The sequence below is a fragment of the Myodes glareolus genome, chromosome 7, assembly GCF_982192425.1.
Source record: "Myodes glareolus chromosome 7, mMyoGla1.1, whole genome shotgun sequence".
Taxonomy (NCBI): Eukaryota; Metazoa; Chordata; class Mammalia; order Rodentia; family Cricetidae; genus Myodes; species Myodes glareolus.
In genome coordinates, this window is record NC_142032.1 from 60,428,177 (window position 1) to 60,452,432 (window position 24,256).

Sequence of the window (24,256 nt, forward strand, 5' to 3'; positions counted from 1 at the left end):
CCCTACCCCAAATATTGCCTCCTTTCTCTCACAGGCTCCAAAATCCTGTTGGTGCTGCACTTAAGTGGGGTTAGATAAACTGACCCGCCAAAATAGGAAAGGAAAATGACACGGGAGATCTTTTTTTACCGAAGAAAAAAATGGACTAGCACTGGCCACGAGCAAGAGGCAGAAGAGCAACAGTGTCACCCAGGTGAGAAATGTGGGGGTTCTGAGCACCCAGGAGAGCCCTGGAACTGGGATGTGCCCTCATACAAGGTTCACCCATGTATTCCATACCATCCCTGCCACTACACAACCTTCATCACTGTCTTCATCATCACTCAGATCAATGTCATCATCACCATCAACACTGTTGTCTGTTACCACCAGCACCATGAGCACCATCACCATTATCACCACGATCAGCATCATCACCCCCATTGCCACCATCACTACCATCTTCACCATCACCAGGACCATCACGATCATCGCCATCATCACCACTTTCATCAACACCAACATGACCACTCCTCCCCTAAGGCATCCACACCACCTGCCAAGGACAAACACCAGTCAGGAGATCGCGGGATCAGAAGCCACGCCTTGAACTTGATACTGTCAAATGATGGGACCACAGCCAGCTAGGTGCCCAGTTGATGCTGAGTAGAGGAAAGGGAAGGGAAGCAGTGAAAAGAGGAAGGGAGTAGAGAAGATGAGCGAGGAAGAGGGAGAGGAAGAAGTAGGGGAAGATGTAAGCAGGAAATCAGAGAGGGATTCCGGGAGGGGGGAAAGTGGGAGAGGAAGCAGAGGTGGGTGGCAGGCAAGGGGAGGACTGTAGCAGGCTTTCTCTTTGGGCTGCCATCCAGCTCCCAAATAAAGACACGGAGACCTTATTATTAGATATGATTGCTTAGTCTTAGCTTAGGCTTATTTCTAGCTATCTCTTATGACTTAATTTAACCTGTTTCTCTTCATCTACGTTTTGCCTTGGAATATATATGTATATATATATATATATATATATATATATATATATATATATATATATATCTCCTTTTTTCCCCCATTCTATTTGACCTACTTCCCCACTTTCCTCTGTGTCTGGCTGGCTGGCCCAGGGCATCTTCCTTCCTTTCTCCCTCATTCTCTCTTCTCTCTCCTCCCAAGCCTAGATTCCTCCTACTACTTATTGTCTCTGCCCTGCCTATCCCTCTAGTGCCTAGCTATTGGCCATTCAGCTTTGTATTAGACCAATCAGGTACCTTAGGTAGGCAAGGAAAAACAAAGGCAACACATCTGTGCATAGCTAAACAAATGCAGCATAAACAAATGTATCACATCTTTACAGAGGACGACAGGGATCTGTAGGTGTTCTCTTGGCCAATGCTAGGAATCCAGCCCCAGCTGCTGGGTTCAGGATGCCTGAGGAAGCCAAGGGTACCCAGGATGAACAAAGTGGAGATCTTACACCTACTCCCCATGCCCTGCTTGTCCATAAAGCAGCCTCATTCTACCATAGGCCCCCCAAGTACACATTGATACTAAGCTCCTCATCTCCTAAAGTCCCCCACAGTGTCCAGGACAAGCCAGGGAGCATCTGAGGGGGTCAATGCCCACATCTATGTTCTGGGCAACAGGACACCTTCCAGGAGGAGCGTCTGAGAGTTGGGTGAGAGAAAGAGCACATCCTCGTGTGTTTACTAAGCACTTCTGTATCACAAACTTCACTCATCTCTTTACAAAGGTCACTTCTCTTAACCCTTACGAGGTGGGTAAACTGAAGCACGGAGCGAACCTATGTTCTGCCGGCAGGTGGCCTCTAAGGCCTCTTGTTTCCTCTTTGAGGTGGACAGGGCAGGGGCGGCCTGCTAGATTGAGTCACCTCTGCTGCTCAGATCCTGTGGCCCTGAGCACTCTCCCCTGCACTCTAAGGTTCACTATCCAGGAGTCTGTGCCAGGGACAGAGTCAAGTGTAAGCAAGCTGGTCCTTGTCACATAGCAACACACAGGGGCAGATACCCACTCTGGGGAGGCAGGGACAGTTTTGCTGACAGCCTAAGTACAGCAGAGAGGCACCAAGGCTGACTGTCCAACTGCCTCCCACCCCCACAACTACCCCCAAGGAGCCCTTATGGAGCAGGCATGGGGCTTCTTCCCAAAGAGGCCTCCTGGGAGCTACAGGGGAGGAAAGGCAGCTGGACACGAGAGGAGAGAGAAGGAAAAGGAAGAGGAGGGAAAGGGCCAGGGAACGGTTGGGCATTGTGCTGGGAAAAACTGGTGTCCACGTAATGCGCACTGCACTAGACTACTGAAGGTGGGTCACACACCTTCCCTATTCTTTGTCCCTGGAGGAGAAAGACCATAGAGGGGTTAGGGTGTCTGTCAGTGGGATCTTCGGTGTTTGTTATAGAGCTATTTCTCCTCTTGCAGCCCGTACCCGAATCAGCCGCAGAAGAGACAGCCCTGGTGTTAGGTAAGCGCAGCTCTCACCAAGGCAGCTCCTGCTGCATCCAGGTCGGGCTGGATGCCCAGAGGAAGGCTGCAGAGGACCGTGCTGGAGGGGACAGTCGTCCCCGAACATCACACACGGGACCATTGTGGGTCACTATTTGTAAGTCTCTGGGGGTACACCTGTAGTGAGCCTCTCAGCCCTAAGTTGTGTGCCTCACGCGCCCTCTACACAGACCCACACTTGCCTGTGGCTGCTGCCATCCCGCCAGGAAGAGCCTTCACTGGAGGCGGGGCGGTCGGGTCCTGTTTGCTATTGGTTCTGAGCGGCTAGTTGGAGGCGGGACTAGCCCAGTTCGGGGGGCCAAACCCACTGGAGATAGCAGAGCTGAGCGTGGCGAACTGAGGACCAGCCTGCAGGAGAAATCCGCCCCGTGCCCTCATGCCGTGCTGCACGGTGAGTGTGCAACACCCCCCCACCCCACGCCGCGGAGCCTTGTCCCATTCCCTGAGCCTATGCTTCTGAGATGCGTTAGGAATCTGGGGGTCTGGAGCCATGTGGGGAGGTTAGGGACCCTTTAGGGTTTTCTGTTGACTTCAAAGTTTCCTGGAGTTGCACCTGGTCAGCTGAACCAGACGTGGGAGGGTCGGAGGGGCATCTCTGCTCAGGTCTGCTGTCACCCAGCACCTGTCAGCCTCACATGCGGATAACAGGCATGATGGGAGCAGGCAGCTGGTTCCAGCAACTCTGAGGTACCTTGGGCAAGATGCTGCATTGCACCCACACGCAGGGCCCTGCTCCCTTGTCAAGGTGGCTTCTGCCACCACTACTGCCGGCACTACTGCCAAGAGTGGCGAGGGGCCTGCATACACTTCCTTAGTAGGGAAGCCCAACAGGCTCAGGTCCTATGCCTCCTCCTGCGGAGCCCTCTTCCAGGCTGGCTCAGACTTCCAGCTTAGTTCACTCTTTAAGAAGAAAGGGGCTGTTTCTAAATTCATAACTCAATATTGCATTGGTGAGATTTGGGGCAAAACTGAGGTGCTCTTTGGACGTATCTCTTCATGGTAGTAATGGGGGTGCTGGGGTCAACTGGTAGTCAGCAGGCTGACTTTCCCTGAGTGAGGCTAGCTGAGGTCTTTGAGCATAGTTGGGCTTCTGGAACACTGACTGGTGCAGGCTCCCAGTGGTTCTCTGCCTGTGGGTCACGACCCCTTGGGATCACATATCAAATATCCTCCATATCAGATCTTCATAACAGTAGCAAAATTATAGTTACGAAGTAGCAATGGAATAATTTTATGGTTGGGGGGTCATCACAATATAAGGAGCTATATTAAAGGGCTGCAGCATTAGGAACGTTGAGAACCACTACCCTAAGGAGAAGTTGGCTTTGTGACTGATATGAAGAGACACACTGCCTACCCTCCACTGCCCATAGCCTGCCCCCCCCATTGCCCGTATGATGTCTAAGTGCCCATGGGTGTGTAGGAGACGTAGTTATCAACTCTTGGGATGGCCCTTGAGAAAGGAGCTGCTCTACCCTGGATCTAGACATTTCCAAGAGCACATGTTTGTAGCAAGGCTAATCCCAGACCCTCAGCGCCGGTCAGTGTGGGGGTGCTGAGGTCACATGAGAACTGCTGGGGGGAACAGGTGCCCAAAGCTCTTGCTCCTTACTGCAGCTGCAAAGAAGCAGGGTTTCTCTGCAGTTTTGGAGCCCAAGGGGCTCTGTACTCTGGGTGGTGGTACTGGTTAGAGAGGACAGAGGCAGCGATGGAGACTTTGGGACCTCATGCTCCCCTACTGGAAAGTCGGGGTTACCACTCTCCATGGCCAAAGCCCAGGAGGAACAAGGGTGACGGCTGCTGCCCGCTCTCTGCCAGGCTTTATGTAACACACCTTGCGAGAGGCAGCCATAGATGGCTTGCCTGCCTACCAGGGAGCCCTGCTTCCTGGAGGCTCTTCAGACTCATCAGGCTTTCCACCCTTGTCATCAATTCCATGTGCCAGCCGAGGGTCCCCCCAACCAGCGACTGCTGTGCTCTGGAGTCTTTGGAGCACCATGCCAGAACAGCCCCAACCCACCTCAGCCCTGTTTCTAGGCAAATATGGCAGCTGAGCACCTGGGGTGGGGAACCTGAAGCTGGAGCCAATCCTGACTCTGTGGCCTTGGAGGACCACAATGCCATTCTGCGCCTCAGTCTCCCCATCTGCAAGTGAGAGATGTGCCTGCATAGGACATGCACGCACAGGGGGACAGCAGGCTTGCTGCAAAGGCTTGAGCACCAAGTCACCTAAAACTGCAGAGCAACTCCATGACATAGTTCAGGGCCCAGGACTGCCACTAATCCTAGGAAAATAGAAGAACTAATGGGGCTAGGTGTGTCAGGTATGGTCCAGAGTCTGAAGCTGGGGCTACAGGGTCCTGTGAGTCCTAGCTGTCTGCTTCTCTGAAGGTCTTAACAGAACTTGCAATGTTATGGTCCTCATTACCACAGTGCCCTTTCCCCCTGCATTGCCCCTCGGGATAGCCCCTGTCTAGTTGATCGAGTCATTACTGTTTCCCAACTCTGTGACCCTCTCTGGACCCAGAGAGGAGTCTACACCCAGACCTGCATCACTAGACTGTCCTTGCTATACCCTCCCCTTGGACAGGACAGCGACAAGTCCTCAACTCTTGTGACTGCTGCTGTGCCCATTCCTATGAGGATTCACAAGCAAGGCAACAAAGGGCCAACGCAGGGCAGTGGAGCTGAAAAGACAGCTGCCTTGCCCTCCTTGTCTGTCCCCACTCCTGCCTGTCTGCCTCTTTGCCTCTGATTGGGTGCCCCAGGTAGCAGGCCACATCCCCAGGTGACAAGATCCAGGTCCAGGTCTCAGTGTATCCTGTGACCAGTGGGCCAGTGAGTACACCTGCCAGACAGCCTCTCCAGTGGGCCCTTGTGGCTTGTACGTTCTGCCTTCACCCTGTTCCAAGATCTACTAGGTAGTGAGCTTTCATAGTGTCCCAGGATTTCTGAGACATCTACTGGGCCAGTCAGGGAAGTACAGACCCCTCTGCCCTAGCAACCCTGAGCTGGCCTGACACATGGTGACCAGCCCAGGACCCAAGGAAGTTCTCTGGAGAGGTCCTCAGGCTGAAGCACTCAATTCTATGAGCTAAGCTTGCCCTGAGAGTAGTAGCTGGGATGGATTAGGGGCCAGCCCAGGAAAATGGGAGAATGAGACATGGGAGGTCTCCATAGAGGCTCTTCTGACCCTTGTCATTGGCCCTGCGTGGAGCCCGTCAAATAACAAATGTAGGGTAGGTGGCAGGGACAGTGGGGCAAGGTCATGTTCTCAGGACCTAGGCACAGATGCCAGTCTTGATACTTCTGTGCTGGAGTGAGCATTTATAGCCTTCTCTGCTGTGCTTTTCCTTTCTGGGAATAATACCAGTGACAGCGACCGCCCGCTGTGTTTGGCAGAACTCAATGCTTGCAAGTTGTTTGCGTGGTGAGTAGTGAGATAGGTGTTTTGTGTGTTGGCTACGGTGATGGCCAGGCCACTGGAACATCACTAATTTCAATGTGACATTGCGTATGAACAAATTGGAAGTTTGGATTTTTCTTCATTTGTTTTTTGTTTTTTTTTGGGAGAGTTTTCTGTAGCCTAGGCTAGTCTCAAAATGCCTATGTATAGCCGAGGCTGTCTGAACTCCTGATCCCCTTGCCTCCACCTCTTGGTTTCTGGGACTACAGGCATGCATCACCACACCCAGCTGAGGACTCAGAGTTTTGGTACTTTTAACACAGCATGTAGACCCAGGTACAGTGTCCACAGGACTCACTAGCAAAATGTCCTTGAGCTTTGGGCCCCAGGAGGGTCAATCCCCTTCACAAGAAGATACCTCACAAACAAGGGCTACATTGAAAGAGCCTGCTAAAACCTGTGTGCTAGGCTCTGCCTCAGGGGCTGCTGTCCCTAAGAGGTAGGGCCTGCTGTGCTTTGTAGACACCAGGCCCGGGTGTGGGCCCCTAAGCCCAGGCTGGGCCCCATCCAGACATCTGTCACTGCCTGGGAGACTGGGCCCCATGTACTCTCCATTGGGGATCTCTGGCTCCTGGTTCCTCGACATCCTTTGTCTCTGGCCGGCTCCTGGCCTTGGCGAGCAGGAGGAGGTGAGGACAAGAATAACAATCGGGCTGAGAAAAGCCTCTCGAGCTCCTGTTTCCAGCCAAGGAGGAGAGGGAAAGAGCGGGGCAGGAAGTGAAGCCAGCAGGTGCTCAAGTGAGAAGAGGCCTGCTGCCCCTGAGAGCCCCTGACTGATGAGGGCCATTTCAAGGCCCCCTTTTACTGAGGCCACAGCCATGGTTGGGGTAGAAGATCTATGAGCCACAGAAGCCAGGAACAGGGATGACAATAATGGGTGTGTTTGGGTTGGTGTCTGCTGGGGAGGCGCATATCTTATCTGGATGAGGGATAGGGAGGGCTTGACAATACCAACCCAATATTGGGCTTATTGCTCCTCTTCAGTCAGAGCCCCATCTCCAGACGTCATGCACCCCAAGCCTCTGGACCCTCATTGCACAAATTAGACAAGACAGATCACTCCACCCTACCTCCTCCTCACAGTCTCCAGGGCGAAGCTGGAGCAGAAACAAGGGTACTCGAGGCCTGCCAGCCAGAGAAACCTGCAGGACGCCCAGTGCCAGGGTGACCTGCGACTCTGTCCTCATCTTTCACCTCCATCTGGTGAGAGTCACACCTTGGCTGAGTCAGGAGCTGTCCTTCGGAGGACAGCAGTCCAAGTTGGCCCATCATTTGTCCTTGTCACACCAGTGTCTGTTTCTTCAAACCCTGCTGGTCTAGGAGTGGGTGGCTGCCACGTCTTTTTGGCTCTGTCTCCAGACCCGGGGACTGTCCAGAACTACCTCAGGCTGGAGCTCCCTGGGATCACAAGAGGCGGGAGACATAGTTGCTGCAGCTGTTGGAGAGATAGCAGGCAGGGAGGGGCTGCAAGGAGGAATCTCCAGGCAGGCTGCCCATCTATCTTTTTGTATTTAACCATATGCTCCCCAAGACAACAGTCTGCGAGATGGGACTCAGCCTCGCTCGCCACCAGATGGGTTTCCCGGGGACATACAGGGCCTGACCCTTGCCAGCCCCGTGTCACCCCTGGGCGCTGACCAGCTGTGAGGCTGCTGCTTGCTGCCCTTCTGGTCCCTGAACTGGCCTCCCTGGGCTTCTGAGTCAAAGGTTATGACGGACAAACTCTGAATTTCTCTAGACCTGGAGACTTGTCCTTGATACTGGTACCCTGTACCTCGCCTCAGCTGTCCTTGTCAGGTGTGTGGGAAAAGCAAGGTCACACAGACCTCCAGCACAGGCGGGGTCTGAGGAAGGAGGCCCAAGAGCAGGACAATCTCCAAAACGTTAACAAAGCTCTGTGGCCACTGTCAGAATGCTCTCCTCTGCTTTCTCTCCTCGCCAGGCAGTGTGGGTCCCTGGCCAGAGCCCTAGTACCTATGTCTGTAGTCAGTCCGCACAGACATGCTACATATGTGTTCCCTGGTGATCTCAAAGCCCAATGAGCCTGGAAGCCAGCAGCTCACTCAGTGACAGACACAGCTTCTTTGCTTACTCTGTGGAAAGGGCCATCAAAGAAAGGCTGTCAACTGCAAGGCGGCTGTGGGCCACCCCGTGCTGTCGCACTCAGCCCACGGGACCATTCATTTACATTTTTTAAAAAATTATTTTATTTTTACTTATGTGTGACTGGTAGAATAGGCAACGCCCCTCAGCATGTGGTCGACCACAGTGCCTCTCTGTCTCGAAGGAGACTGCTCCACTCTCAGAGACTTTTGACACCATTGTCAAAGTCAATTGACCGTGCTTGCCAGGGCTAGTTTTCTGCATCGGTGTGCCAACAGGTTTTACCTGCGTGTTAGGGTGGTTTTTTCTAGTTCTGGGAAAATTCATGCATCTTAACAGGGATCCATTCAGGTTGCATGCAGCTATGGGAAGTGGGACATCTTCAGGAGCAACTCTGGAACATTCTCACCTGCATCCCATGTGAGTCCAGCACCCTAGTCACAAAGCAATGCGCCTCGGCAGCCACCAGCCACCTAAGGCTCTTTAAACTGACATTTAAATTTCCTAAAGTGAGTTCCTGGGTTGCCTACTACATCTTCAGTCTGCATTCATGTGTGCTTGGTGGCAGCCACACCAGGCCACTTTCCTTTTCCTGAATATTTTCATAATTTCGGAAGGCTCTGTTACATAGCATCCTTTTTGGTTGTAAGAGCCCAAGGGTATCAGAACCCCAAGTTCTGAGCTGGGAAGGAGGTGGCTCAGTTTGTAAAGTCCTTGCCGTGAAAGCACGAGGACCTGGGCTTGAGCCCCAGAGCTTCACTTGTAAGAACTGTGCATGGTGGCACACGCTTGTGACCCCAGTGCTGGGAGGGGGAGACGAGTGACTCCCCAGGACTCGGGGGTGAGTCAGCCTAGCCTAATTGGAAAGTGCTAGGCCAGTAAGGGACTTGAAAAAAAAAACAAGGTGAACAGTGCCTAAGAGCAACACTTGTGGGTGATCTTGGGGGCACACACACACAGACACACACACACACACACACACACACACACACACACACACGGGACAGGAGGATATAGAGAGAGCAAACATCCCACTGGAAGCAGGGGGAGGATGGGGTCCCCATCCCAGACCTGCATACAGCTAGGAAGGATATATTCACCCCTTCTTTGCTCTGTCCTCTGCCCTATAAATGAATGCTCTTCTCACATGTACCCACTGTCCCCTCTACCCTCAGGAATGAAGTGAACTTTCCCACCTGAGGCCAGAGCAGTGGGCTCATGGAGGCTCAGGAAGGGCCTCTGTTACCCCCCATCCTTCTTCTGAGCCTCACAATCCCATCCACATCACTCCAGGTCACCCTGTGTCCCTTCCTCTCTGGCCAGCAGAATGAGACATCAAGGGCTGAGCTTGGATTGTCAGCCTGTCATGGGGTTACATGGCCTCCAGTGGGGCAGGATACAACCCACCCTCTTTCTATATACCCGGGACTGGGGCTAGGCCAGGCTCTGAGCCAAGAGTTGCTCTGCCCAGAGTAGAGGAGCCCTGATACCTACTGCCCAGCTGCTCCTATGCTGACAGGTCCCTCACCCAGGCAGGGTAAGAACTACACTCTGGTTCTGCTGGATACTTGCTTGAGTCCCAGGGTCACAGACTGACAATGCTAGTGGCCTCTACCATCCCTTCTCATACCCCAAGAGCTACTCATTTAAGGGACGTAGGACCCAAGCTGTGCCATGGTGACTAGACACAAGACTACCAGGATGGAATTTGCTCTGGACTGGACCAAGTCTGATCTGGGACAGAATGGCCTCCAGGGCCTTTCTAGGGTCAGTTGTTCAGCTTGTATCTATCCCACGGCCCCTCTGCATGTGTATACATGTCCATGTCCCACGATCCCTCTGTATGTGTATACGTGTCCATGTCCCACGGCCCCTCTGCACTTGTGTATATGATTCATGACTGCTCTGCATATATGTACATGTCTTGTGGCCCCTCTGTGTGTGTGTTCATGTCCCACAGCCCCTCTGCATATGTGTACATGTCCCATGGTCCCTCTGTGTATGTGTACATGTCCCATGGTCCCTCTGTGTATGTGTACATGTCCCATGGTCCCTCTGCATATGTGTACATGTCCCATGGTCCCTCTGTGTATGTGTACACATCCCATGGTCCCTCTGTGTATGTGTACACATCCCATGGTCCCTCTGCATATGTGTACACATCCCATGGTCCCTCTGTGTATGTGTACATGTCCCATGGTCCCTCTGTGTATGTGTACATGTCCCATGGTCCTTCTGTGTATGTGTACATGTCCCATGGTCCCTCTGTGTATGTGCACATGTCCCATGGTCCCTCTGTGTATGTGGACATGTGCTTTTGGGAGACAGCTCCCTATCGCTGGCATTTTTTCCCATCATTTTATCAATGTGACTTTCTGGGCTTCTCCAGTTTCATTTCTGATAAATGTGCTGATAAAACACCCTGACAGAAGCAATCTAGGGGAGAGAGGGTTCATTTCAACTTAGAATTTCAGCTTATAGTCCACGAGACCCGGGAAGTCAAGGCAGCACATCCATAGTCAAGGGCAGAGGGAAATTAATCAAATAATTCAGACGCCCTCGCTCGCTTGCTTGTGCTCAGCTCCATCTCTCCACTACCGCATAGTTCAGGAGCGCCTGCCTAGGAATTGGTGACATCTACAGCGTGGCATCAGTTAGCTTCACTAGGACAACTCCCCACAGATAGGCCCACAGCCGCCACCTGTCCTGCTCCCTGCCACCATCGTCATGTAGATGATTAATCCCTCACTGAGATTCTCTTCTTTCTGGGTGATTCTAGGTTGTGGCAAGTTGACCCCTAAAGCTAACTGTCACACAGGGTACCATTATAGTCCACACAGATCATCTCGATAGTGTATGGCTGTGTGCCCACACTGGTGTAACCGCTGCCACTGTCCATTTGCAGAGCAGACTGGACACTCTAAGACCTGGGGGCTCCTGGGGTTTCCAGGTGTCCACCTTGTCCCCTGGCAAACCTGATCTCTCTCCTGTCCCTACACTTCTGCCTTTTCCAGAAAATTGTATGGACAGTGGGTGGGTAGACATTTGTTTGGGCTTCTCCCACGCTGTGGAGAGCTTCAGAGATTCCTGCTTGCTGCTGAGTAGAGGAAGGGGTTGGGGGGATGTCAAAGCCCTGGTGCTCCTGCGTCACACTGAAACGTGCCAGCTTGCTTCTGTCTTGAGCGTCTGTGACTGAAGCCATAGACAATACACACATTTCCGTGCAGATGTCGCTTTGCTTGGGTGGGTGCAGTGCAACGAAGCCGCTGAGTCTTCTAGAAGTGTGTAAATCAGAAACTGCCAATCTGCCTTCCGAAGGCCAGAAAGCCACTTGGCATTCGTTTCAGCGACACATAGGGGCGCTGTTGTTCCACGGTCGCTCACACCATCTGTTGTGATCTGATTTGCCAGAAACTAAAGGGCTCTAGGTCCCAAAAGCCCCTTCAAGGGCGCATCCCAGCCCCGCCTCCTAAGGGTCTCACCACCTCCCAGTAGTGCCACAGGTTGGACACAAATCCTCCTTCCTTACGTGGTTTTGGCAGACATTTCTCTAAGAGGCGGCATGGATCAAGGTTTGTCTGTCTGCAGAGAAAAGGCCAGTTGTCACAGTACCTTTTGTTTGGCAGCCTGCCTTTTCTCCACTGATCTGCCTTTTTTTAATCTTTGTGTCTGTGTCAAAAACCAATGGCCCATGGATTCCTGGACTCTGCTTCGTTCTGTTAAGCTGTGTCTTTCCTTTGCCAACACTAATACAGCACAGAATTGATTCTTGTGCATTTACGGTGATTCCCTAAGCCAAGTGGCAAGAGCCCTCCCACCACACTGTGTCAAAGCTGCATTAGCAATTCTACTTTTAAAAACTATTTCTATTTTAATTATGTCTGTGAACATGTGCTTGGGTGGAGGCCTGTGCATTCGAGTGCAGGTGCCTGTAGAGGCCAGAGGCATTAGTTGCCCCAGAAGTGTAGTTCCAGGCTGTTGTGAGCTACGCAGTGTGGATACTAGTAACCAAATTCAGATCCTCTGCAAAAGTAGTGCCTGATGTTAACCACTGAGTCATCTCTTCAGCCCCAGCTACTTCAAAAGAGATTTTTTTTTTTTAATTTTTTTGGCAGTGGAAATGGTTTAACAGGGAAAGGTGTTTGTCCCCTCCCCCACCTCCCGCAAGCCTGATCGCCTGACTTCAATTCCTGGAATCCACATAAAGATGGAAGGAGAGGACAGACTCCAGGAAGTTGGTCTCTGACCTCCACACACGTCCTGCAGCATTGTACCCCGTCCACACATTACACACACACACAACAACACTAACTATAATAAGTTTTCAAAAACTTATTAATACACATGACTTGTACAAAGTAATGGGTTTCTTTTGGGTATTTTTTTATTGTTCAGGTCTTGAAAGTGGTTTTTATTAATTTTGTGTGTATATATGATCCTCCCCTCACCCTTCCCACATCTCCCTTGGCACCCTTCTTCTTTCGTGTTTTTTTGTAAGAAAAATTTAAATGTTTACAAATAAATATGTTTTCATTGATAGTAAATATAACACAACTTGCTGCTGCTGGGAACTGAACTTGGATCCTCTGAGTATGGATTCCCAACTCTACCCATTTCATTCTTCACGCCTGACTACAACTCCATTGTGTACATTCATCTGTTGACCCTGAACATGCCTCATTCTCTCCACTGTGCATCTGTGAATGCACCCCTAGGCTGTCCCAAATAACATCATGATGAATGCTGCGAATTGGTACAAATTTTAGAATCACCCTGCTGGGCTTTTGTTGGCATCCCACTGAGTCTTAGCAATGATGACTCCTGACTATAACTGAGATTTCCAATGGTTTTGTCTATAACTAAACCCTCGGTATATTAAACAGATAGATGCTGCATGGTTAGGTTGGACCTGAGTATTTCCCACACTTAACTGTATGTGAATGCTTCAATAATACCATAGTACTGATGTCTTCATTGTGTTTTCTTTCCCAGTACTTACACGCACGCACACGCACACACACACACACACACACACACACACACACACACACACACACATGAGCTTTACCTTGTGGTGTTAAGACCTTGTTCAACCCAGTGCTGGGTTTGAACATCTTGTTGCTCACTAGATAATTATATCTCTTGCAGAATGACGAAATGTCATTTCTCCCTTCCCAATATGCCTTGCTGCCCCTCCTGTCCCCTCCCCCTTTCTCTTCTTCCGTCTCCCTTTCTTCCTCCCCATATTTCTCCTTCTTCTGTGCCGGGATGGAGGCCAGATGTGCTGGTTAGGTGTTTTTTGTTTGTCAAGTTGACACAGGCTGTTGTCATCTGAGATGAGGGAATCTCAGTTAAGGAATTGCCTCCTTCATATTGGCCGTGGGCAAGTCTGTGAGGCATTTTCCTGCTGAATGATTGTTGTGGGAGAGTCTAGCCCACTGTGTGTGGTGCCACAGTCAGGTGATCCTGGACTGTACAAGAAAGCAGGCTGAGCAAACTGTAATCACATTGCTCCATGGTCTCTGCTTTAGTTCCTGCCTCTGGGTTCCTGCCTTGAAGTTCTGCCCTGGCTTCCCTTAATGGTGGACTGTGACCTGTCAGCCAAATGACCCTTTTCCCTCCCTAAGTTGCTTTTTGGTCATGGTGTTTATCATAGCAACAGAGAAACAAGCCAAGACACCAGGGCTTTTAAAGCTAGACAAGGGCTCTGCCACTGAACACCAGTCTCTGCCCCATGAAGTTTTAGGTGTTGTTCAGTTCTGCATGGATGGGTATTTACACTGCGGATACCCTTTTCTTGTCCCACTGAGTAGTCCAGGACCCATAAATAGTGCTGAATAGCAGTGAGACCCTGGACAGCCTTGCTCTATTCCTGGCCCAAGGAGAAAGCACTGATGTTTCTCTGTCCCCTGTGATATTGGTAGTGAGTTTTCTCACATGCCCGGAGTTGCAGATGGCTGCGAGCTACCTGGTGTGGATGCGGGGAACTGAATGTAGGTTCTCTGCCATAGCTCTATGCGCTCTTTTTAAAAACAAAACAAACAAACAAAAATAGTTTTGAAAACCAGAAGATTTTTTTTAAAAAAATATTTTTATTATTTTTATATCTATTTATCTATCTATCTCTATCTATCTATCTATCTATCTATCTATCTATCTATCTATCTAGTTTTTTGTTGTTTTGTTTGTTTTGTTTTGTTTTGTTTTGAGACACGGTTTCTCTGTGTAGCCCTGGCTGTCCTGGAACTCATTGTGTAGACTAGACTGGCCTTGAACTCAGAGCTCCACCTGCCTCTGTCTCCCAAGTACTAAGATTAAAGATGTACACCACCACCACCTGGCCAGAATATTTACTTTCTGATTGTTGAAATCCTCAGGATGCCGTTTTAGGTTTAGGTATTGTTCCTTCACGAAATCCATGCCCTCGGTGCCTCAGTTGCCCAGTCCTGCTAGTGTTTTGCCCCTTGGTCTGGGCACTCCAGTTACGCTTTCTCTCGCACTGGGTAGGGTAGCCACATGGCCACAGGTCTGCTTCTGAAGTTGGTAGGCCTCAGAGTCCCAGCAGCAGCACAGGTGTGTGTGCCTTATTGTGACGCTCTCCAAAAGATGACTCTGCTTTCGTCATCTTGCTTCTGCCACCAAGGTCAAAGAGCCAGTATGTAATCTTAACCACTGAGCCCGCTCTCCAGGCCCTGGGTTCTGCGGAGTACTTAGTCTGCTTCTGTGGGGAGGACTGTGTGGTTTTTCTTTTTCAGTCTGCTGTGAGGATGCAGGTTGTTGACAATGTAAGGAATCCCACGTGGGCAAGGTATTTACATACAGTTGGACTTGGTTAGCTTTTTCTGCTTGTTTCTGTTTCCTCTTCATGTTTTAGAAACAGGGTCTCCCTATGTAGCCAGACTGGCCTCTGCAGTGCTGGGAGCACAGGGGAACACAGTGGGGGCACCAGCAGGCCTGGCAGTCACTGCCTATGATCTGAGAACAATGTATCCATTCCTTTTTTTCCCCCCTCTGTGTTATGACACTCTCAGTCATTCTCGGAGCATCTGCTGTGAACGCTCTGGGGAGGGGACTCCTGGAGAGAAGGAAGCAGGCTCTGACCTCCAGGAGATTGTGGTTGGCAGAGAAGGTCATACACACTGCATGCCGGTGCAGCAGACAAATGGTAGAATCTAAACCAGTGCAAGTGTTGTAAATGCAGTACTTATGCGTGAAATTCTTTTATATATTTTTAAATTAAAACCAGAAAAGAATCCAGGCAAGACTGCTGCTCAGGCCACACCCACTTGCAGCAGCCTCCTTCATCTGTTAAGAAAAGGGCAGCCCCTGCTCAGAGCCTGTCTGTGACCCCTCACCCCTTAAGATGCCTGAGGTGCGGGATTCCAGGAGAGAAAGGCAGGCACAAGTGCCCAGGAACATTTCCAGGCTCAAGTTGCCAGACTCCAGGACTTCAGAGGGCTGTGGGGTGGCACATTCCCCACTCATAGAGTGAGTACACCTCAGGTGGATGTACCCCTCCTCCTCACTGCCCCACATCCACCATCCTGAAATATAAGACTCCCCTTTCCTCCCATACCAACTCACTGGGAACCAGAGACAGCCTGACTCTGTGAAGCCTCTCTCTTCTCTGAGACCTGTAAGAAGGGACCATCGATCTCCCATGTGGACCTGAACCCTCACCAGAAACCCTACCATGCTGTTTATCTATGATGTGGGGGCCTGAATTCTCCTCAGAGCCCTGGCCATGCAGCTGTCTGTCTGTCTATGGTGTCAATGACTTTTTGAATAAATTTCTTATCAAAAGAATAATCTACTTCAGTGTGCCCCAATTAAAAAATCTTCCAACAATGTGCTTTTGACATAGAAAACATGTGCCCCTCAGTTACCCCAATGGAGACTCAGCACTCCTTGAAGTCCTTGTTTGTATTATCATCAGAGGACAATGGAGGAAACTGAGGCACTTACAGATCAAAATCAGCTGTGTGGGGAGCTACCTGGAGCCCTGACACCCATGCCAGACACTACAGCTTTCCCATCCTTAGACTGGGAACCTCCCTCCCCATCCTGGACATCATAGGCTGGGTGTATGTCAATCTTAGTCTCTCCTTTTTGAAGATTTCTTTTACTTCTAATAATGAGCATATACGTGTGTGTGTGTGTGTGTGTGTGTGTGTGTGTGTGTGTGTGTGTGACATGCCTGTGAGTAGAGTTGCCAGAAGAGGGTGCCAGATCCTCTGGAGCTGAAGTTACAAGAAGTATTGAGCCAATGTGAACTAAACTCAGGGATTCAACTTGGATTCTCTGCCACAGCAACAAGTGCTTTTAACCACTGAGCCGTCTCTCCAGCCTCCTGACCTCCTTAAACAAACCTAGATAGAGTTCCATCCTTTCGTGGGACTCTTGATCACCCATGCCAGGTGCTCCACTACAGAGCCACATCCCAGCCTCCTTCTACCATGCTTGTCCTGCTACATCAGTGGTTCTCAATCTGTGGGTCGTGACCCTCCCAGGAGTGTCAAACAACCCTTGTGCAGGGGTCTCGTATCAGATATCCTGCATACCATGTATTTACAGTACAATTGATAACAGTAGCAAAATTGCAGGTATGAAGCAGCAACAAAATGGGGTCACCACAATATGGGGAACTGTATTAAAGGGTCACGGCATCAGGAAGATTGAGAACCACTGCTCTAAATGAACAGATTTTTTTTTTCACAATCAAAAATAGTAGCAATGGGTTGAGGAAACAGCTCAGTTGATAAATGGTTGCCTTGCAAATAGGAGGACCTGAATTTGATCCCTAGGACTCAAGTTTAAAAAAAAAAAGTTCAGGCTGGGCTGCTGTGACACAGGTCTTTCATCCTGGCACTTGGGTGGCAGAGGTAGGCAGATTTCTGAGTTCGAAGTAGCCTGGTCTAACAGGGTAAGTTCCAGGGCGCCAAGTGTACGTGTTGGCGTATTTGGTTGGTACAATAAATAACCAGACCAGCTCAAGAACAACAGATATAATTTAATAATTGAAGGCAACAGGAAGTCAACTGAGACACCGGGTGGTATCCTGAGCATAGGAAACCTCAGAAACCCACCTACACAGTGACACGCTTCCTCTAACAAGGTCATACCCACTCACTCCAACAAAGTCACACCTCCTAATAGTGCCACTCCCTTGGGGACCGTTCTTTCAAACCACCACACCACCTGAAACCAGTGTGACAGCACACCTGCAATCCCAGCAGTTGGGAGGCAGAGGCAGGAAGATCAGAAGGTCAGACTCATCTTCAACTACATAGTAAGTTTGAGGCCAGCATGGGCCACATGAGGCTCTGTTTAAAACCCAGGAGAAATGAGGTGCTGCATGGTGGCAGAGCCAGGCTCAGCAGCAGCAAGATTGGAGCCTGCCTCTAGTCACCTCACTGCCTTTCCCAGCCAAGCAAGGAGCAGGATGGGGGGTTCTGGTCAGCCTAGTTCCAGCTGTGCACCTGTCCCTGAGCCAGACAGGTGGCATGTTCCTCAGCCCACACTTGGCCATCTGCCTCTGGGAGAACCTCATTCAAACTGTGCTCCCCCCACCCCAGTTCACTCTTCCTTGCCTAGCCCTCCCACTATTTTGCCAGTAATCTGGCCCCTACCGTCCACCTTCAAGTAACAAGTGAAGGCAATTTGCTGAGACCTTGCCCCAGGGGACAGGGGCCTTGTTTTCTCCTTTGATTTCCCCTGAGGATTGGCCCTAGCAACCACTGTTTTACTGGGTTCTAAGAGCCACACCCAGCTTTTTGTTAGAGCTTGGAGCAGACCTAGCTGACAGACTGGTCTCCATCTGCGAGGTAGCCCACACTACACACAGCCCTGCTGGAAGGGCAGAGCCATCCCTCAGATCTCAAGAAAGAAGGTGTTTCCACCATGGCCCTGAGCATCTTGTCTGAGCAGCTCTGCATCCGAAGGCCTCGCCAGGTGACTGGGGTTGGACAGGGATGGTCCTGGGATTAACTGAGAACCAGCGAGTCCAGGCAGCCCACCTGGCCTGCTCATCTGTGCACAAGAGGCTGGTACTTGTCCACTAGGTGGGCATGACTGAGGATGAGTGGACAAGGAGTCAATAGGGCCTGTAAGTTGTATATCCCAGGCTTGCATTCCACAGCTCTGCCCAGTGGCTTTTAGCAGCAGTGGAGTTCCACAGCCTAGAATGTGCTGGCGGCCACATTCACTGATAATGCAGGAATCAGGTGGAATTCTGCCCACACTCAGGCCTGGATTCCCCTCCTCAGGGGTCCAGAAAGGGCAGGCCCAACTTTCTGTTTAGGTGGCCCTTGGGAAGGACCCTTCCACATACCCAAACACCTCATGCTGAAGACCTACTGAGGCTGGAGACCCCTAAGATCAGTCCCTCTCTATGGGTGATATAGAATTAGAGAAGTGTCTTCTAAATACAGAAGGAATGAGGGGTCCAGAAAATTCTTGGAGGTGGGAAAGGATGGTATGTATACACAGGATTTTTCTTACAAAAATCGGGACTTCCAATTATTATTATTTCTTTTTGTGTGTGTGTCGCATGGTGCAGGTGGCAATAGAAGCTAAAAGAGGTCGTCAAATCCCCTGGAGCTGGAGTTACAGGTGGCTGTAAGCAGCCTTACCTGAGTGCTGAGAATGGACCTCTGGTCCTCTGGAAGAATAGCATAAGCTCTCAACCTCTGAGCCATCTCTCCAGCCCCAAGAGTCAGATTCTCAGCCAAGGCATCCTGAAAGAAGTGTAGCAGGAATCATGGATGGCGACCTAGGGGTCCCCTTGACCCCTATATAGGACAAGACTAGTGTGTTTGATTTCTGGGTATCTTGTGCTTTGAGAAAGGAGGAGGCCCCGCACACAGGTTCACCCCTCAAACAGAAGACCCTCCCCCAAGACTGGTCCTCCTTACTACTGCTCTCCCCTTCTCTGGCTATTTGTGGGGCTGTGTCCCCAGCCTCGGCGCGCAGGTGCCACCCACTTGTCTATACTTGAGGATTCCTATGTCCCCAGCGCGCACCGGGGAGGAGGAGCAGGCTCCAGGCAGGGACTGGATCCCCAGAGCGTCTCCCCAGCAGCCGATCCGCCCTCCGTCCGCCCGGGGTTTTGCGTCCGCCGCTCCCTCCTCCCTCCTCCGCCCTCCGCTCCCTCGCTCCGCCTCGCCTGGATCAGCCCTCTGGTATTTCCTGCTGCTCGGCGACAGCTGAGCCCCTCGCGGGCCCAGCGCGGCCCGGCCCGAGCACTGAGTGCGACCGCCACGGTAGGAGCTGCGCTACTGGGGACCGGGAGGGATAGCGATGGTGGACAGGCCCGGGAAGGCCAGGAGGGGACTCAGCAGGCCTGAGAGGCTGCAGGGCCACGGAGCCGGCGTGGGGGTCAGGGAGTCCTCACAGGCTGATCTGGGAGCTCCTTGGATGCAGCTGGGTAGACTCTGGCAGCAGCCGGTACGAGGAACAGCGCCTGGCTGGGGAGCCCGGGTGTGTCGGGGACTTCTGCGTGGCGGGTGAGGCCCGCGAGTGGGTGCGGCATGCCCAGCCCCGCTTCCCACTTAGTGGGGCTTAAAGGAGTCAGGACCAGGCGAGTGGGTGGGAAGGTCTGCCTGCCTCCGACCCTGGGTCGGAGTACCCCAGCCCAGCCATAGCAAGGAATTGGTGTCTAAGAAGTCTGAGATCTCGGGTCTCTGGCTTGATTCCCAGATGATTCGGCAGGGTCAGCAGAGCAAGGGGTTGCTGACCCCACCTTGCCCTTGGACTCTGTCCATCCATCGCCTCCGTCCATAGGACTGGGTCCCTAAAGAAAGGAAAGGAGATTGGCATTGTCGAGATGACTTGAGACTGCTCTTGAGGATTTTTCTGGGACTGGGGGGGAGTAGGACCTGAGCCCCTCCCAGCTACAAGTCCAGCCTGGCTTTGCCTCCCAACCAGACATCCTGGCTCTTTAGTTCCAAATCCCTGGAGTCCCAGTTGTGAGTGGCTCCTAGGGGTGTAGGCAGACACCTACTCCAGAACCAAGGGGGCTGCTTCACCCCTCACCCACCTTGGGCCAGGTAGGGTTTGTAGCTGGGAGGGGCTTACTTACCAGAATCCCTGGTTTGAATTTCTTGTTTTTGCCATCTCAGGGTCTCCCCTGGAGGCTTGTCACCCACTTGTCTATACTTAAAGATTCCTATATGTGTCTGCCGTTGGTTCCAGCCTCTGCAAGATGCCTTTGTCAGGTCACAGGTGCAGGAGTGGTGGCGTCAGGTCCTGGAGAAGTAGACAAGACCTTTGAGGGTGGCTATTGCACTCTTGAATTTGTTTGTCCTGATTGAGTCCAGCAGCCACCCCCACCCTCACAGAAACCCCCCTGCTAATAACAACCAAGTGGCTGTGTCCTTACTACCTTTTTGCGCCCCCCCCTTACTCAAGTGGGGGGCAGGGGTGAAGGGGGGGTGCTTGCTGACATCAGAGGAGCCCAGAGAGCTTTGCAGGTGTCAGACAAGTCAGGGTGACCTGGGTAGCAAGTGGTGACATCTGGCTGTCCCTTTCAGGCTCCTGACTGCGGCTCTATTGTCTGCCTGCACGTGTATGGGGCAGCCTAGTGGGGGCTTTTAACACCAGGCCCTGGGTGCCAAGGAGGCAAGTGCTTGTGCCTGTCTGTTTGGCTCAACCGGGCAGTGTTTGGAGAAGGGTGCAGCAGCCGGGTGAGGCTCCTCCCCCACAGCACTGTGCCTTGTCTAAGGGAGACTGCTGTGCTGAGGCCCAACCCCAGCAGCACATCCTGGATGTCAGAGGGGTTCTCTCTCCTTCAGAACTTGGCTCTGGGCTCTTGCCAGATGCTTCATGCATCCCTTCCCCCACACCCTATGTGTGTCTGCCATGCTGAGCTTTCCAGAGTCAGTCTCTCCTGACACCAGGCTTCTTCCAAGAAGCTCTCTGAGCTACAATAGAGATCTGACAGGCCACGAGGCGGGAAGACAGAAGTGGCACGCGCTGGGGAGTGTTGTGTCTGGCAGCTGTGTTGGGGACTTGAGCCATCTGTGCGTTCTGTGGTCAGCCACATGCAAGTAGACACATGCCACTCCTGACACAGGTTCTGAGCTTGCTCAAGGTGGTAGGGGTGTGTCCCACCTTCATTCCCATTTATTGTTCAAGAGGAGGGTGGGTCTGAGTGTGGGGCCGCTTCTTGAAAACATGGGGGTCTCCCAGTGAGGCCTAGGAGCTTGAATTCTGACTCCAAAATAGAGGTACAAATGACCCCAAGCACAGGACTGTCGGGTTCAGATCCCTCCCTGGAGCCACTGCAGGCTGTTTGCAGGGTTGGCTAGGCACCCCGGGTGAGCATCTTCAGTGTTGGCTGGGCCAGCACAGTGAGGTTGGCCTTTCCACAGGCTACCCACTGAAACCCAGAATGTCTTGTCACTGTTAAAGTCTGTTCTATAGGAAAAATACCTGTTCCCTGTGTACTGAGCCTTCAGCTCAAAGACAGGAATTCATAATCTGCCCGATCCCTGAGGGTTTACCAGCCATTCATTTGAGATGTATGCATAGATAGGGAATTTTGAGCCTAGAGTCGGGTACAAAGGCTTTGGGCTTGGGATCACATCGTTTTTGTGTTGCAGTTCCCAAGTCAGGACTCACTCGGGATCATGCCCACATGGATTGCGTTGTTCTGGCATCTAAACCAGGGGTCCTGGTATTAGTCATGGACAGGGCTTGTGATGCCACTGGGGCAAAACAGAGGCTCCAACTTGGAGTTCTTTGTCTCTAGAGCTAGCAGCAGAATCACACATGTGAAGAGGACCAAGCTGGTTTGGGGACCCAGAGAGGAGTCCTTGCCAGGGTGATGACAGACCTGTGAAAAGGGGTGGAGGCCTTGAAGATGATTGAGAAAGACCTGGGAGCTACCCAGTCAGACCCCTAGGGTAGCACTGGTCAACACAGCCTTACCAAGGTCATCCAGGTCATTAAGACCTAAGAGAATGCTTTTATAGTTCAAGACAGGAGCCTGGCCAGCCAGTGCAGATTGGACAAGTGTAGAAGGGCCTAGAATACACAGTGGCCTTTGATCAGCGCTCAGAGCCACCCAGGCTGTAAGCTCAAGATTTACAGGGCTTTGCCAGCCTCCCACCTGCCCAGCTCCTGCGTGGAACATCATTGTTCCCCAGCTCACACCGAGCATCCAGCCAGAAACAGCGTGGCTGTATAACCTGGACTTAGAATCAGAGCCCTTAGTGTCTGTGAGGCTCTGGATTCCATCCCCAGCATTGCCAAGGTGCAAAGGTGTGTGTGTGTGTGCGTGTGTGTGTGTGTGTGTGTGTGTGTGTGTGTGTATGCATTTTCATGTAACTTGACCCCTCAGAGCCCTTCTCTGGATAATCCATGGTCACAAGGCACCTACCCCTGGTCCCTGGCTCTGCTTTCACCTTGCCCCATTCCTCACTCCCAGGGACTCACCTGCATGCCTGATTTTCTTACCCCACTGCCCTGCGCTGACTGTACTCTGTGGTCAGCTCTCTCGCAGATCTGAACATGGTAAACTCCGTCGGATCTAGGTTCTACCAAGGCGTCACTTCTCCGAGACACCCTCTGCCCCTGTCTTAAAGTGCCTGTTTTAAATTCACTAGCTCTCATGTTTCTTTCTTAGCAGCATGGAGCTATATCTGAAATTATCTTGATTTATTTAATTGGATGTCTAAATATGCAGGGAACAGTTGGGCCAGAGGTAGCCTGAGGGAGGCTGCTGTCCCCTGTCATCATCCTCTCTTGTCTGAATGTGAGCTCCAGGCTCAATTCCCAGGGCCTGGCACCCAGGAAAGCCTTCTGTAATAGTGTGAGGTTAGAAGGGAACTCCCTGGAAGTCGGTGGTCTGAGGCCAGCTGCCCGTCTTGCCTCTCCTACCCCTGCTTCCCCAGCATCAGGGGCTAAGAGTTCTGCTTTGGTATTGTGTGTAACCCATGTCTCCCAGCCTCCAGCCTCTAAATTAGGACCAACTTCTGCAGATTAGCCTCAGAGCAGAAGACACCGGTATTCTTATGTGGTGTGTGCCGGTGGCTGCTGCTCTTGCCTCAAAGCCAGACAGAAGAGATTTAACCCATTGGGGTTCATAACTTAAGTAGAGACATCGAGATCTGCCCGGCCCGCAGGCTGCTGGCCTGGTGTGGAATCGCCTTTCCTGGACAAATGCCTGGGCAGTTTGGAAACCCATCCAGGTCACGCTGTCTGTGAGGTCATCCCAGAAACACTGTCTCTCCAGGGATAGGTGGGCACACAGAGTGCCTGCACTGGGAGAAGCCAGGCCTCCGGGACCTGATCGGAGCTGTGCCGAGAGTGTTGTGTGGTTCCACTAAGGGGCAGGCTATCACACCACACCTGGGGGAACATGAGCAGGAATAGGAACAGTGGCACCTGGACAGAGATGGCAGTGAGATTCTTGCATACTCCCTGGGTGAGTGCAGTGTGGAGAGGATCAGGCCTGGGCAGTGTTCTCCACTCACGGCTGGGCGAGGGTGGTTCCTGTCTGAGCTCAGCCTTCTGCCTTCTTTTTCAGGGTAGGAGAGAAGCCAGGCACCTCCCGGATTCTGGTCTGTGGCCCATAGCCAGGGCTGCTTCCCTAAGAGTGTAGAGGACTCTGGGGCTGATTACAGGCACAGGGCAGGGGGAAGAAGGAAGGCCCAGTTTCCAGTTTACGTGACAAACTTTATACTCAGCCACATCAGAAAGTCACCTTCGTTCAGGGGGTTCCGGCCTTTGGTGCAGGGACCAGAGTCAGACCTGTGTTCCTTGTTCTGGAAGGGTGAGCCAGGGCAGCGAGTGGGTACTCAGCTCTGGGCTGCCCTTGGCCCCTCCAACCAGCCACAATCCCAAATACCAGAACCCCCAGGCCACTCAGATGGCTGGGACAGTTTCTGAGACTTACGGGAGCCTGCGTGGGATGAGTGGATGGAAAACCCTGGCCTCTGGGAACCTTACAGAAACGTTGCAATCCAAGTGTCTGCCATGATGTTCTTATGTCTCCAAGTTACTGTCCTTGTGTGTGTCACTGGGCTCACATGAAGTCCCCAGCACTGGGTAACATCTGCCATTATTTGACAACTGACTTGCATGTTCCCTAAAGTCCCAGTCAAATCTGTCAATCCTCCAGCTATCATCTCCCTTGGCACTCCCCCCTGCTGTCACTATGGGTCTCCTTCTGCATGTAGAATCCCTTCT

At 51.8% G+C, this 24,256-nt stretch overlaps 1 protein-coding gene across 1 annotated transcript in view; it reads left to right on the forward strand.

Moving 5' to 3' along the window:
- The first annotated feature begins 19,198 nt into the window (after window positions 1–19,198).
- Osbpl5 (oxysterol binding protein like 5) overlaps window positions 19,199–24,256 on the forward strand; it is a 55,269-nt gene continuing 50,211 nt past the window's right edge. The window contains exon 1 of the mRNA XM_048458209.3: window positions 19,199–19,326. The gene's annotated coding sequence lies outside the window, so the exon portion shown is untranslated. The remainder of the gene's footprint in view (window positions 19,327–24,256) is intronic.